Here is a 15,440-nt window from a genome sequence, read left to right as displayed (position 1 = left end):
TCATTCATGACTTATGCTCAAAAAAGCTGTGCCTAAGTGAAATCCCAATCCTGATAGTGGGTAACCACTGCTCACTCTCTAGCAATCAGCTGGGTGCATTAGTGGTAATCTCCTGATGCAGATCATCTACCCAACCACTTTTGAAGAACCTCTCATAAGTGCAACAACATACAGAGAAGATGCTACCTGTGGAGCAAGCACAGCTGCAAGACAAACTTTTTTGTGAGGCAAGTTAATGGTAGCACCTTGGGAAGTGTTGCTGAACAAAGAGGCGTAGGAGTTCAGGGGGCCTTGGGGGGTGTTGCCAAACAAACAGGCATAGGAGTTCAGGTGGCCTGAGGAGTGTTGCCAAACAAAGAGACCCAGCGGTGCAGGTGCATCATTCCTTGAAAGTTGAGTCACAGGTAGACAGAGTGGTGAAGTCAGTGTTTTGCACACTTGCCTTCATTGGTCAGTGCATTGAGTATAGGAGTTGGGACACCATGTTGTGGCTGTCCAGGGCATTGGTTAGGCCATTTTTAGAATATTGCATTCAATTCTGGTCTCCCTGCTGTAGGAAATATGTTGTTAAACTTGAAAGAGTTCAGAAAAGATTTACAAGGATGTTGCCAGGGTTGGAGGGTTCGAGCTATAGGGAGGGGCTGAATAGGCTGGGACATTTTTTCCCTGAAGCATCGGTCACTGAGTGGGGACCTTATAGAGGTTTATAAAATCATGAGGGGCATGGACAGGGCGAATAGCCAAGGTCTTTTGCCCAGGGTAGGGGAGTCCAAATCTAGAGAATTTGGGATTAAAATGAGAAGGGAAAGATTTAAACAGAACCTGAGGCGCAACCTTCAGATGATGTGTGTATGGAACGAGCTGCCAAAGGAGGTGGTGGAAGCTGGTACAATTACGACATTTACAAGGCATCCGGACAGGTACATGAATGGGAAGGGTTTAGAGAGATACGGGCCAAATGCTGGCAAATGGGACTGCTTCAGTTGAGAGGATATCTGGTCAGCGCAGACAAGTTGGACTGAAGGGTCTGTTTCCGTGCTGTATAACTCTACGACTCTAAGTAGTTCACCATTGACGATTGTTCTCCTTTTGCAGTAAGCAATTATTGTATTACTTGCACATTCAGTTATAAGGTGTTCCCAAGACTAAGAATTTCACAAAGACCGAAGAATTTCTTTACTCTAACCGGTACAATGTTCTGATCCCATCCTGCAATTCTTAACAACCCTGATCACAGTATAATCATTGTTCAGGACAACAGCTTTGAAATCTGGAGCATGATTGAATGATTAAAGACACCCAGGCAGTACATACTGAGATATGCTAAGGTTCAATCAGAATTTAGTTTTCATAGTCATTACAATTGGCTATTTTTCTACACACACACAATTATTAGAAAGTTTCTTCACATTGATCTCCAACTGTCTTTCAAAGATATTCTGGGAGTCAGGCGAAATGCATACAGATGAGTGAGAGTCAATGAGACATAACAAATGAGTTATTTAATGCATCAGCTAATTATCCTCGAATAAAAGTATGGCTGAGGGAAGGGACACTTTTCAGTTTAAAGTTACAATGTTAAAGGCTAAACAGTTGTTTTTGCCAACCGAATTTCCAATACAAGTTCTTTCCAGTATGAAATCCTGAGATTTCTTTGTGGATCTCTAGTCGCTCAGTGTGGAGGAAATGCAGTCTCTGTGTTTATACACTATTCCATTGACAATCAGAGAACTGGAGAACCATGCCATTCTGTGGAGCTGCTAATTTTAGCTCCCAGCAATTTGCACTTGCTGCCCAATGTCTACTCAGAGTGTGATGAGCGACTGGAGGGCGCCAGGATATCCCGATCCAGGGGCAGGAAATGCCTGTTATTACCTGTTACGCAAGCTGAGCCTTGAAGCCTGCAGAGAGCTTTGTCTGAGGCCCAGGGAAACCAAAGTCTGCTGGCAAATAAACCGTTACAGCACAAATCACTCAGCAGTTCAGTGTAGATGAGCAAGCAAGCAAATTGCCACAAAAGTGTCAAGTTATTAGAGAAGTAACTTTGCAGAACTTTATATTAAAACATTTCTTCTCAAATGGATATGAAAAGACATGGAAAGAATGTTAATTAAACGTAATGTGTTTGGAAGATTTGAAGTTTTTAACAGGCTATTCTCAAACAGTTTGCCATTCACCACCAAACTTGAAAGAGCCAGGCAGTGGCTGCAAAGAGCACTGAACATAAAGTTATTCAATTTTTTTTCCTATTAAAGCTCAAGTATTTTGGTCACATTCAAATACCCAGATATATTTTGTGAAATACAAAGCTAGCAAACAATAACCATTATGCTGTCCTTTAGCATGTGCGGCGCAGACTGTGAATACTTGTAAACAGTACTCAGATTTTGCAAGAATATAAGCAATGTTGTTTAATGGTTGTAAATTACAGATAAGCAAAATTGCAAAGGGGAGGACACGAGGGCTGAATGACATAACTAGCGATTTGCACCTCTCATTCTCTTTCCGCTCTGTGAAGTCATCAAGCAGCAGTTACTGAGACCAGAATTATGTGCACAGGCAGAAATCAAAGTGAACTAACTTGGTAAACTGGGGCTCTAGAGCTAGTACAGTGGTAGATCTGTGCTTAGACCTGGTAAACCAATTTTATGGGACACTGGGTACATTTGAGCCAGGTAAATCAGGGCTTTGAGTCAGTGGGAGATAAATTGGCTACTGCCTGTTGCATTGGGAATTCGTGAGATTCAATTTTATAACTAGCTGATTGATTAGTTGCTTATCTGTATTCTTTCTGCCCTCAAATTTCCTTGGCACAACTGTCATATGTCGCTGCCTTGAATTCCACCAGACCTGTGACAATGTTTAAGCAGCAGGAAGGAAATTGTCACAATCAACCAGCAGATTCCCATATCACACAGCTAAAAACACGCAACCCACTGCTGTCAGACTGGATGGGATTAGTTTTATTGGGCAAAATCATTCTTCCAGATCTAATCTGATCTAAGAGAATACGGCCAAGTTTATTTGGAGCAAACCTAAGTATACCTAAACATACACAACAAACTTTAATGAAAAATTTAAATGATCAATGTAATAAATATTCCACAGATTCAGGAGTGAGATTCACTGATATTATAGAATAGAATAGAATCCTTACATTGTGGAAACAAGTCCTTGGCCCAACAAGTTCACACCAACTGACAGGGCATCCCACCAAGATCCATCCCCCTAATCTACACATCCCTGAACACTACGGGCAATTTAGGATGGCCAATGCACCTAGCCTGCACATCTTTGGACTGTAGGAGGAAACCAGAGCACTGGGAGGAAACCTACGCAGCCCTGGGGAGAATGTGCAAACTTTCACAGTCGCCCAAGGTGGAAACGGACCCAGGTCCCTGGCACTGTGAGGTAGCAGTGCTAACTACTGAGCCACCATGCCACCCTATTATGCATAAAAATGAAATTATTTTCAGTATTTAACTGCAAAGAAAGTATATGAGAGTAGCTCGTCAATTCAATTGCTTCAACGGTGCAGTTATGCTATAAAGCAAAGTCTGCTAGAGAAAAGGGAACAGAGAGTGTGAGAGACAGCACGAGAGAGTGCACGAGATGGGAGACATGAGCCTGAAGAGGAGTCTGGGTAAATTGGGTATAGAGAAATGGGGAGAAGTGGGTGACATCATTTGAAAACAAGATGTCAGTTTCCATGTGAAAAAACTGAAGATAATTATCAAACATCCAATACTGGGTGAAGAAACATTTTCTCTTGATAAACATAGGGTACAAAGAAGCCATTACTCTCAGCTCCTGGCATAAATACTGTTCCCTCATTGTCAAATCTACCTCTTTACCTGGCAAATGTTGAAGACTTTACCAAACTGTTTGTAGTATTCACTAATTTGATTTCAAGTGGAACTTCTGAATGCCTGTCACTTAGACAGTCTGTTTTCAACACTGTAACATGATCTGACTTCCATATGCCTCAGCATACCTGCTGCTGAAACCACTTATCTGTGCTTTACTAACTCCAAACTTGAATTTTCTGATGTACAGCAGCGCTTCTGACGTTTTATCACATTAAATTTACAACACAAAATGGGAGCAGTCATTGAGAGATAGGTACACAGTGAACATAGAAAATGGGTGCAGAAGAAGGTAATTCAGCTCCCTGAGCCGGCTCAGCAATTCAACAAGATCACGGCTGATCTGTTTACGTTTTGAATCCTGCATTCACATCTTCCCTGATAACCTCTGATTCCCTTGCCTAACAAGAATCTAGTTACCTGTTTCAAAAATATTCAATTACCCCACTCCCAATGTTTTTTGAGGCGGGTCAAGTCATATACAAATCTTGGAGAAAAAAAATCTCATCTCTGACCTGAAAATAGTGCCCCTTTTTCTGGATTCAGGCACAAGATAAAACATCCTTTTCACACCCATCTTGTCAAGACTGTTCAGGATCTTATACACTCCAAAACAGTCATGCTTCATTCTTGAAAACTCCAGTGGAAACAAGACCAGCCTATCCAACCTATCCTCACATGACAACACATACATCACAACTCCTCTACTAATAAAAGGACCTCTCGCTAGTCTTGAATACATGTTATAACTGGATACTAGCTTTTCCTGACATTACCGATAGAAGATCTAGATCCCTCTGCACCTCAGAAATTCCAGCAGTCACACTGTGTTTAAATAATATTCTGCTTTTTCAGTCTACCTGTCAAAGTGAACAACATCACATTTTCCCCATACAATACTGCATCTGTCTGATTTTTGCTCATGCATTCAAACTGTCCTTTGCAAATCTATCTACGATATATTCATTCGCCTCATACAGCATCGATGCAAGTTGTGAAAATTTGAGGCCCCAGCCCAGGCGAGATTTCTCTTGTCTCAGCCAGCCAATTCAATAAGTTTAATAAGAACCACTTATGCATTTGTATCTTCAGCCAGCCAGACCAATCTTCTGTCCATGCTGATATTTTGTCTCCTACCCCATGAGCTTTTATTTTCTACAATAATCTTTGCATTGGCACCTAATTAAATGCTTTCCGGAAATTGAAGGACTATATGTCGACAGGCTTCCCTTTATCCACAACACATGGTAATCCTTAGAAGAAATTTAATAATTTGGTTAAAAATGATTTTTTTCATGAAAACATGCTGACTGTTCCCAATTACCTGAGTTTTATTAAGTCCACAATTCGATGACCTATTTAATGATAATGTATATATTCAATTTAATGGAACTTTTTCTGAATCTTGTGGATTTTGGAAAATTAGCACCAATGCATCTACCAGCTCATTGCTATCTTCTTTAATATCTTACACAATAAAGTCCATTTGGATCCAGTAGACTTGTAAGCTCATAGTACCTTGAGTTAATTTTACCAATTCTATCTTCTGATTTATGGCTCTTACTGAGACTTTTTGCATTGGAGTTTTGTCTATCCTTTATAGGTAAAATGTAACACAATGTTTGTTATTAACTACATCTGCTATTTCCTTATTATCTATCCAATCACACTTTCTAGAAGACCAATACACTTTTAAAAAATGATTTTCTTTCTAAATGCCTGCAGAAACTGTTGCTATCCACTTTTACATTTTTACCTAGAATCACTGAATCCCTAGGGTGTGGAAGCAGGCCATTTTGACCCATTAAGTCCACACCAATCTTGTAAAGAACATCCCACCCAGACCGTGCCCCCCTCCACCCAACTTATCCCCAAAACCCTGCCTCTCCCATGATTAATCTACCTAGCATGCACATCTATGGATACTTAGGGCAACTTAACACAGCCAATCCACCTTGCCTGCATATCTTTGGACTGTGGTAGGAAACTGGAGCACGCATATGAAACCCATTCAGACAAAGGGAGAGCGTGCAAACTCCATACAAAAAGTCACCCGAGTCTGGAATTGAACCTTGGTCCCTGGCGATGTAGCGTTGCTAACAAATAAACCACTGTGCCACCCTAATACCTAGATTCCTCTGATAGCTGTACACTAACTTGTTCCTTTCGATTAAATTTTTATCTTTTCTCTGCCTTTCTTTACTTTCTGATCAATCATCTGACCTTCCATTTACAACTGTACAGTTTATGCTACTTTAAGTTTGATGCTTTTTGTAATTTCTTCAGTTAACCATGGATGATGGGTCATCCCTTTAGAACATTTCATTATAGTAGGAACACTTAACCAGAGTATTTCAAAATAACCCATTAAATATCTGCAAACACATCTCTAATGTTACATTCTCTGGTTTGGTAACACAGTTCACTTCAGCTAGCTTAGCTTTCATGTTCACATTGTTACCCTGTGAGTTTGAACCTAAGACCAGAATTTTAATCTTTACCCTTTCAAACTGGAAGTAAAATTCTATTGTGATCACTGGTGCTAAGAGGTGCCTTAACTCTGAGGTCATTAATTAATGCTGTCACATTACACAATATCAAGTCTAATTTAACGTGCTGCCTGGTCAATTCTGCTTTTAACAAAATACACTGACAACATTTCTTGGCCTCCTGAGCAAGGCTACCGCTGCCAATCTGTTTTGTTTCAGTTTATATTAAGATTAATATCACCCACGATATTACCATGACAAGCACCCAATATTTCTGCCTGTATACTTCATCCTACATTGAGATCACTTATAAAGGGCTTGCAGACCATTTCCACCAGTGACCTTTCTCCCCATTATTCTTCATTTCCATTCAAACGAATTCTATATCCTGAACCAAGAGCTTCCATAACTACTGCAGCAATGCCAACCTTGATTAACAGCGCCATCCCTCTATCTTTACCTAACTTCCAGCCCCTTTCAAGTGACATATACTAAGTGCCCAACTATTGTCACCCTACAGCTACATTTCCATAATGGCTAGCAGATTATATTTATTTACTATAGTGTGTGCTATAAATTTGTTCACTTTGTTATGAGTTCCGTGCATATTCAAATACAGAGGCTTTAGTTTTATGCTTTTATGATCTTTGTAATTTTGTAATTTTTTTCGATTGTTAATACATTATTACATTTTTATCCTCTCTCTCCCTTTCTGCCATTGATTGATCTTAATTTGCTGTATTAGCATCTTCCTATTTTACCTTGGTCCACTCTTTCGTGAATCACATCCTTCCATATTTAATCTCTTGTCCCTACTAATTAGTTTAAAGCCTTTCCTGGTTATGTAGTTCTCAAGGCCTTGGACAGTTCAGATTTAGGTTGCCCCAAATGTAGAGTGTCCACTTTCCCAAGTACGAGAGCCTGTGCCCCATGAACAAGACACATATTCACTTGTCTAATTTTATGCACTCTTTGCCATTATGCCTGCAGCTCAGGTGATAATCCAGTGATTATAACCATTGGGGGTCTGCATTTGATTTAGTACCCAGCTCCTCATATTCTCAATGGTGATTCCTTTCCTCATTCATTCATGCTCTTGGTACCTAAAGGACCATGGCAAAAGGATACTCACCCTCCCACTGCGAGTTCCTCTTCAACCATAAGCAGATGTAAAATACAGTGTCCACCCCCTCACTACACTATCCCATATGACCACTACATTCCTTGCTGCTCCCTCCACTTGAATTACTTTTAATATGAAAGGATAGTGGTCACTCTGCTGATCCACCCTGCAGTACCCACTCTCATCTAAGGCAGAATCTCAAACCTATTGGACAACTGCACTTCTGCCCTCACTCAGTCATACTCTCCTGTCCTCATGAAGGTAAGGTGAGATGAGGGCACTGCAAGACAACTGTAAATAGCAAAGTAAAGTTAATAAGTCATGTTTGACCCTAGATTATGCATTGGCATAATGGAAATTTTTGCCTGATTTTGTTTTACATGTACAAAATAAAGACCATACACCTGATGTATTGTGTACAGACAGGTCAGTCAATCCATAAAGGATAGCAGGCAAAACTGCATTTAGTTCCTGTAAGATACACATGTTTACAGAATGGGGCACAAGTGACAACCTAAGGAATAAGCATGTTAAAAGGCTACATTAGAACTGGAATGTCCCTTAGAACAGGAAATTTGACTTTGCTCTTGAAATGAAAGTTAAACAGCTCCTTTTCCCACTCCATTATCTGCTTCCTTCCCAAGTGAAAAGGTATTTGTGATGCTGTATCTTGAAGGATGGGAAATGAGGTTAAATAATCATCACTCTTTCAAGACAAAGACGAAAATAAACTTCAACAGGGTGTCAGTTTTTACATTGTGTTGAGAATGAAAACGAAAAGAAATTATGATTAATTTCAGTGTTCTCTTCAGGCTTTCTATAGGCCTCTTGGCAATGAAATTGACCGAGTGACAGGAAACAGAGGGTAGTGGTAAATGGTTGTTTTCCAGAATATTGGGTGGTTGGACTGTTTTCCGAGAGTGGTACTAGGATCACTGCTGAGGGCACAATTTCAAAATTTGGAGATGTCACAAAGCTTTCTGTAAAGTTTCCTGCAAAACAGCATTGGGAACTGTGAAGGGCACAATGACAGACTTCAAGGGCACATAGGTTGATGGGATGGGTGTGGCACATGGCATGTAATGTAGGGAAGTATCAAGTGAAATATTTTGGTCAAAGAGAGGCAATAAGAAGTAAAGGCTATAAATCGAAATGGAGTGCAGAAACAGAGATTCAGGGACTATACACGCACAAATTATGGACAATAGCAGGAAAGATTCAGAAAGTGGTTAAAAAGGCATCTGGGCTCCAGGGCATTATAAATATTGGCATACCGTGACAAGTCTTAGTAAAATTCAGGTCGAGAGTAAACCCTACGTCTAATAAATAGGCAATATTGAATATGCATGAAATATTGTGTCTAATTCTGAACACTGCATCTTAGGAAAGAGGTGAAAGCATTTCAGAAGGTGTAGTAAAGGTTTCTGAGAATGGGTAAAGACATATGAGACTTCTGTTAAAGATATTTTGGAGAAGTTGGACTGAGATCAGAGGAGTTTGATAAAAGAGTTAAGTGAAACATTCAAACGCATGATGGATTTGGGTAGGATAGTTAGGGAAAATTATTCCTTTTTTTATTCATTTATGGGATGATGGCATCAATGGCTAGGCCAGCATTTATTGCCCATCCCTAACTGCCTAAAGGGCAGTTAAGGGTCAACCATGTTGCTCTGGGTCTGGAATCACATGAAGACCAGACCATGCAGTGATGGCTGCTTCATTCCCTAAAGGACATTAGTCAGCTAGATGGGATTCATAGTCATTATTAGACTCTTTGTTCCAGATTGATGGGATGGTGAAGGATCAGAAGACATTGGTTTGAGGTGACTGGCAATAGAAACAGCAGGTGATACAAGAAAAAAACATATAGCAAGTGGTTAGGATTTAGAATCTACTGTGGCTTTCAAAAGACATTTTAAAAACAAAAATATTTAATGAAATATGTTTGTTGGTGTCAAGGCCAGTATTTGTTTCCCATTCCTAACTGCCCTTGAACTGAGTGGCTTGCAAGGTCATTTCACAGCAGCTAAGTGCCAATACATTGTTCTGAGTCAGGAGTCACCTGTTGGTCAGACCAGATAAGCATGGCAAATATCCTCGCCTAAATGACATTAGTGAAGTGACGATAGTGACTGTGAAACCATCGGATGAGCACCTGAGGAAAAAACAACCACTGCAGGTCTATGTGGACAGGAAAGGGGGTGGTGGGAAAAGGGGTGGGACTAACTGAATTGTTCCTGAAGAGAACTGACATGGACATGATGAGCTGAACTACCTCATCCTGTGCTGTAACCATTCAGAAGGCACTACCTAAATAAGTGCCCTGAAGGCAACATGTTTTTGTTTCCACGAATGATCAATTATAACTAATAATAAAACTCACAACATTTGCCTTTTTGTTCAACCTGGCAGCATTATTTTACAGTTTTGTTGTGATAAGTTCTGATTAGGTAAGCATAATCTGATAACATGGTAGTATAAAGGATCTGGGAATATGTGCCATTCATATTTTTTGTTATTGGAGTTCATGCAAAGGGCCTGTGAAGGGAAATGACTTGCCTCAAATTAAAATTTTATTTTGGGCTCCGTGGTGGAAGTTTCAATACTGGTTTCCTGCTGCCACCTGATGAATAATTGTTCCACTGTGAAACTATAAAGAATCATGATGAATAAAAGGAGGAATACAACAATAAATATTTTAACCAGACCAAAATACTCGCACTTTAGGAGGAACAGATAGGCAAAGAATAGCAGCAACATTTTGATTAATCTAGAGTAGTCTGAGTCAGAAGAAAGGAAGAAGAAATAAAATAGCTACAATTGTTTAGATTGCAACAAGAAAAACATAGAAATTCAAACATTATGAGCACATTTTGGATATAAGTTAATGTCTACAGCAATCAACTTCAAAACTAATATTCTCACACCTTTGATGTGTAATGAGTAATTGGTTGCAAAACTACATAATACTGCTTCTGTTCGTGGCACTACTAGCCAATAGAAGGACAAACCATCGCTGGCAGAGATCCCTGCTTTTACCTTCAAGATTTCAGTCAGGAACTAAACAAAGCATCTTTCCAAAAGCTGAAGCTAAATGTGGTCTACACAGACAAAACTATCTTTGGCATTCTAACACTCAGCCTGAGCCTCTGACGGCCATTTAAAGCCTGAATGCTAAAATGGGAACAGATATCTTCCAATGCCTAGAAATACGAAGAAGACAGATTCAATTGAGATATTTGGGAGGACGCTGGACAACTAGTTGGATAGTAATGATGTGCAGGATATGGGAATAAGTAGGACATTGGCACTAGATAATAGAGCTGGCATAGGCATGAGGGTTGAATGGCCTCCTTTTGCATCATCATAATTTTGCGATTCTTTGATAATGGATGACCATGAGGACTCATCATGGGGGTCAGTTAAGGAATAGGATACCTGAAACATGTCATAATCCGGAAGAAAATAAACTGATGTTTCGAGGCACCAGCACCTCCAGGAATGTCTCAAAAGTTAGTAATTTAGCCAAAGAATGTCATGTTCCCAATTTATGTCCAAAACTAGAGAGCGTAGGTTTAAGGTGGTGGGGGGGGGGGGGGGTGGGGGGGATTTAAAAGGGACCTAAAGGGGCAACCTTTTCAAGCAGCGAATGGCGTATGTGTTGAATGAGCTGCCACAGGAAGTAGTGGATGCTGGTATAATTACAACATTTTAAAGGCATCTGGATGGGTATATGAATAAAGGGTTTGTGGGGATATGGGCCAAATACTAGCAAATGTAACTAAATTTATTTAGGATATCTGATTGACATGGACAAGTTGGACCCAAGGGTCTGTTTCCATGCTGTATGTCTCTATGACTTACCCAGGAGCTAATCAGAGACTTGTCATCAGGCTTAAGACTTCCAGCATACAACTAGTCACAAATTGCACAAACCAGTCAAAAATTTATTGCTGAATGAATCTCACTCTGCCCACATACTCCAATGCCATGGTGTCTCATCTCTTCTTCCCCACTGCTTACAAAGCAACAGTGTAAACAGACATAAGTTCCAATGTTTGTTTTCATGAGGTACAATAATTTCTTCCAAAGTCTTTGGCTTTTAAAACAGTCCTTTTCTCACCTTAGTCCACAGAAGTAATTTTAAAAAGCATAACTGAATCCAGGGTTCACCTGGCCATTCCCATGATTATGAGTGCTCTGCTGGTGGCAATTGTTGTCCTTGATGGTACACTGAGCACTGCCCCACAAATGCAGCTATGATAGCAACCAACCATTGGACACCAGGCATAGCTTCTTGCCAGCATCTTCAAATTGGAAACCTCCTCAATGACCCTGGTGGAATTCAGCTAGTATCTGGCAGCGTCCTTTAATTAGGATAATCACACTTGAGCCCCACAATAATATGCCAATGCCTACAGTGATCTGGTCTTATTGGGCCCAGAAAAGGTTTCAATTTGGGATAACACGGTGTGAAGGTGGATATACGTAGCGGGCCAAGCAGCATCAGAGGAGCAGGAAAGCTTGATGTTTCGGGTCAGGACCCTTCTTCAGAAATGGGGGAGGGGAAGGGGTTTCTGAAATAAATAGGGAGACGGGGGAGGTGGATAGAAGATGGATAAAGGAGAAGATAGGGTGAGAGGAGACAGACAGGTCAAAGAGGCGGGGTTAGAGCTAGTGAAGGTGAATGTAGGTGGTGAGTTAGGGAGGGGATAGGTCAGTCCAGAGAGGACGGACAGGTCGGGGGGGGCGGGGTGCGGGATGAGGTTAGTGGGTAGGGGATGGGGGTGGGGGTGGGTAGAATGGTTAGGGAGGCAGGGACTAGCTGGGCTGGTTTTGGCATCTGGTCAGGGGAGGGGAGATTTTGACACTTGTGAAATACGCATTGATACCCTTGGGCTGCAGAGTTCCCAAGTGAAACGAGATGCTGTTCCTGCATCTTTCGGGTAGCATCATTGTGGTAATGCAGGAGGCCCAGGATGGACATGTCGTCTGAGGAGTTGGGAGTGAGAGGGGAAAATTGAAATGGTTCGTGACTGGGAGGTGTAGTTGTTTGTTGCGAACATTCCTCCCACCTCAAGCCCCACCCCCATCCCCATCTCTTCCCCACTAACCTTATCCCATCTCCTTGACCTGTCTGTCCTCCCTGGGTTGGAGTCTTCAGCGAATCTTGTTAAGAGCAGATTCTGCAACCACAGACACAGCTGCACTGGTACTGACCTCCATAGGAACTAGGTAACCATTTAACTAAGTATTAATTTTAATTGGTTCTGATTTGATGTTGCTCAGCAATTTAATTGTTCCAACCCACATATGGGGTGGGGGGACTTTCCAGTGTGTGCACACTCTCCTGGGTACTGGCCTACAAGTTCTCTTATGCCAGGTCTATGCTGTCTCCAACCTGCATGCTTATGATAACTACAATGGCTCGCTGGCCCAGATCCTGAAGAACTTTTTAGCCACTTGGCCTAGGTCAGACTTTTGTCTGTTTCTGTTGTGACCTGCTTAGGGTCCCTCTGCTCAGGATGTGCTCTTCGATTGTCTACACTGAAGTGGTGTTCCTCAAGCACAGTTGAACAGATGAGAGTCCATTTTCACTTGGAAGTCCTGTAATTCCTTTGCTCCGTTTTCTAATGACAGACCTAGTTGTAGTGCTTGTCTAAAGGCCACTTGCGCTTCAGCGTGGTTGCATCATTCATCCCACTGTCACTGCCACTGACATAACTGCACAGAGACTGGTGTCCCATCACAAGTCACCGTTTATTTACTTGTGCAAGTACACTGGCTGTGGCCAGCCAGCTTGAGTCAGTCCCTTGAGCTGAAGAATTTTACTATATGTACCTTCTCTTTATTAAACTGGACTAAAATGCAAAACAAAAAAAATCAAAGTAACAGTCAACAAAGCAAACTACATTGTACAGGAATATGGGAACGGTATAATGAACCTCATATTCCACCATGCAATCAATTAACAAATCAGTCAGTCAGTTTACAGGGAAATGGGGACAGTAGCCAAACCCTAAATCCCACTGTAGCTTGCCATAAGAGAAAACTTTTAAACAGGAGTACATACGAGATAAATCCATACAAACAAAGAAAAAGCAATAAATGCAACACTGACACCCCTGGTGAACCAGCAATCAGCTTGCCCTCACTTGCCTTCTGAGTACCTCTAGGACAGCCTGCTCCATGCACCTTCCAGTTCTCAGCTCACCCCTACACACCTTCCGGCTCCTAGCCTGCCCCTACTTGCCTTCTGACCACCGCTAGGAGAGCCTGTCCCAATACCTCCTCAGGACAACAGTTTTCAGGGTGACCTACGCACCTTCCAACTCTCAGGATGACAGTTTTCAGGACAACCTACATACCATCAGCTTTCAAAACAACCTACTCTACTCACCAGCTCAGTAAGGCCTGCTGGACCCAGGGACATGCAAAACACAGTACAATCAAAACGAAGGCTGAGTCCACACCTAAAGGCAGCAAGCATACACTTCACAGCACGCAGACAGATATTCAGTCCATCTTTGCCTAGTCCACTTACTGAAAGACAGCAAGCTCCCTGAGAGCAGGCCTACATTCAAGGATTCAGAAGGCCTGTCCACCACAGAGACCTCATCCACCCACAAAGGCATAACCCACTCACAGAAACAGTCCACTTGCAAGGGCACTGCCAACTGATGGAGGCTCAGTGCAGACACAAAAAGGTGAACGTACATGCAAACGTAAAGTGCAAATGCTTAAAACTGCAGTGCAAGAAGCAAGGCTTGCCACTGATTCATCTTCACTTCAGTTCAGTTCCAAAACACACAATATACTGGCTGTAACCAGCCAGTTTAGAAAAACAATTCCCCACTGAGAATTAAAATCCAGTAGTAACACTGCCAGCCAGCCAGCTTTCCTGATCGGCCGAGGTTAACAACCCCAATCAAGGTCCTCATCATCAATGTCGTTCACTTGGTTTGAATCACTACACCTACCTTTGTGTTGTATGTGAACTAGCTACCATGCCTTCAATCACCTCATCTAGTCATTGATTTAAATTAAAAGATGAGTCCTCTGACAGACTCCACTGTTATGCCAGTCAAACAAAGACACATTGATACATGTTTTTTTGTTTTCTACCAGCTAACTAATCATCTATTCATGTTAATGTTATGCCCTACATGATCAGCTTTTATCTTCTGTAATAACTTTTAGTATGGCATCTTACTGAATACTTTCGGGAAATCTAAGTCTATAGGCCCTCCTTTACCCATAGCAAATGGTACTTTTACAAACAGATCAAAAAGTTTAATTAAAAATTATTCTCCTTTCATGAAACTATGCTGGTTGTCCCTGATTGTTTGACTAATTAAACTAACTTGCCTACAGTTTTCTATTTTGTACCTCCCGTTCTTCTTGAATTGAGGGGTTATAAATGTTATTTTCCACTCACAAGGAATCTTCTCTGAATCTAGAATAGTTTGGAAAATTAACAACTGCATGTAATAGCTCATATCCTAAGCTATTAGAGGAACGGGAAAAGTCCATCTGAACCTAAAAAGTTGTCAGCTGCAGCTTCATCAGGTTTGCTTGGTACCACTTCCCTAGTGAGTGTAATTTAATTAAGTTCCCCTCTCCCTTCCACGTCCTGACTACAGTTCACACTGAAACATTTTATTGCATCTTTTATTGTAAAGACAACAGCAAGACATTTGTTTTATTCCTTTAGCCATTTTCTTATTATCTACTATTAACTCCCCATTTCCACTCACCATAAGACCAACACCCACTTTCTTACTTGTTTCGTTTTTAAACACGTGCACAAACTGCTGCTATCTGTTTCTACATTTTTAGCTAGTGTCCTCCAATACATTAAGTTCTTCTTCCTGATTAGCTTTTGATTTAGTCTTTGTCATTCTATATACCCAGTCCAATCACCTGATCTTTCACTCATCATTGCAGTTCATGCCTTTTCCT

The 15,440-nt window shown here is 41.2% G+C and overlaps 2 protein-coding genes across 4 annotated transcripts in view; one reads left to right on the top strand and one right to left on the bottom strand.

Moving 5' to 3' along the window:
• Positions 1-15,440, bottom strand: part of ift140 (intraflagellar transport 140 homolog (Chlamydomonas)) — a 136,434-nt gene that overhangs the window by 63,039 nt on the left and 57,955 nt on the right. The gene's annotated exons all lie outside the window — the stretch shown is intronic.
• Positions 1-15,440, top strand: part of tmem204 (transmembrane protein 204) — a 36,457-nt gene that overhangs the window by 13,984 nt on the left and 7,033 nt on the right. The window lies entirely within an intron of this gene.

Source organism: Stegostoma tigrinum, chromosome 23 (assembly GCF_030684315.1).
Source record: "Stegostoma tigrinum isolate sSteTig4 chromosome 23, sSteTig4.hap1, whole genome shotgun sequence".
Lineage (NCBI taxonomy): Eukaryota > Metazoa > Chordata > Chondrichthyes > Orectolobiformes > Stegostomatidae > Stegostoma > Stegostoma tigrinum.
This window is presented reverse-complemented; position numbering and strand designations above follow the sequence as displayed.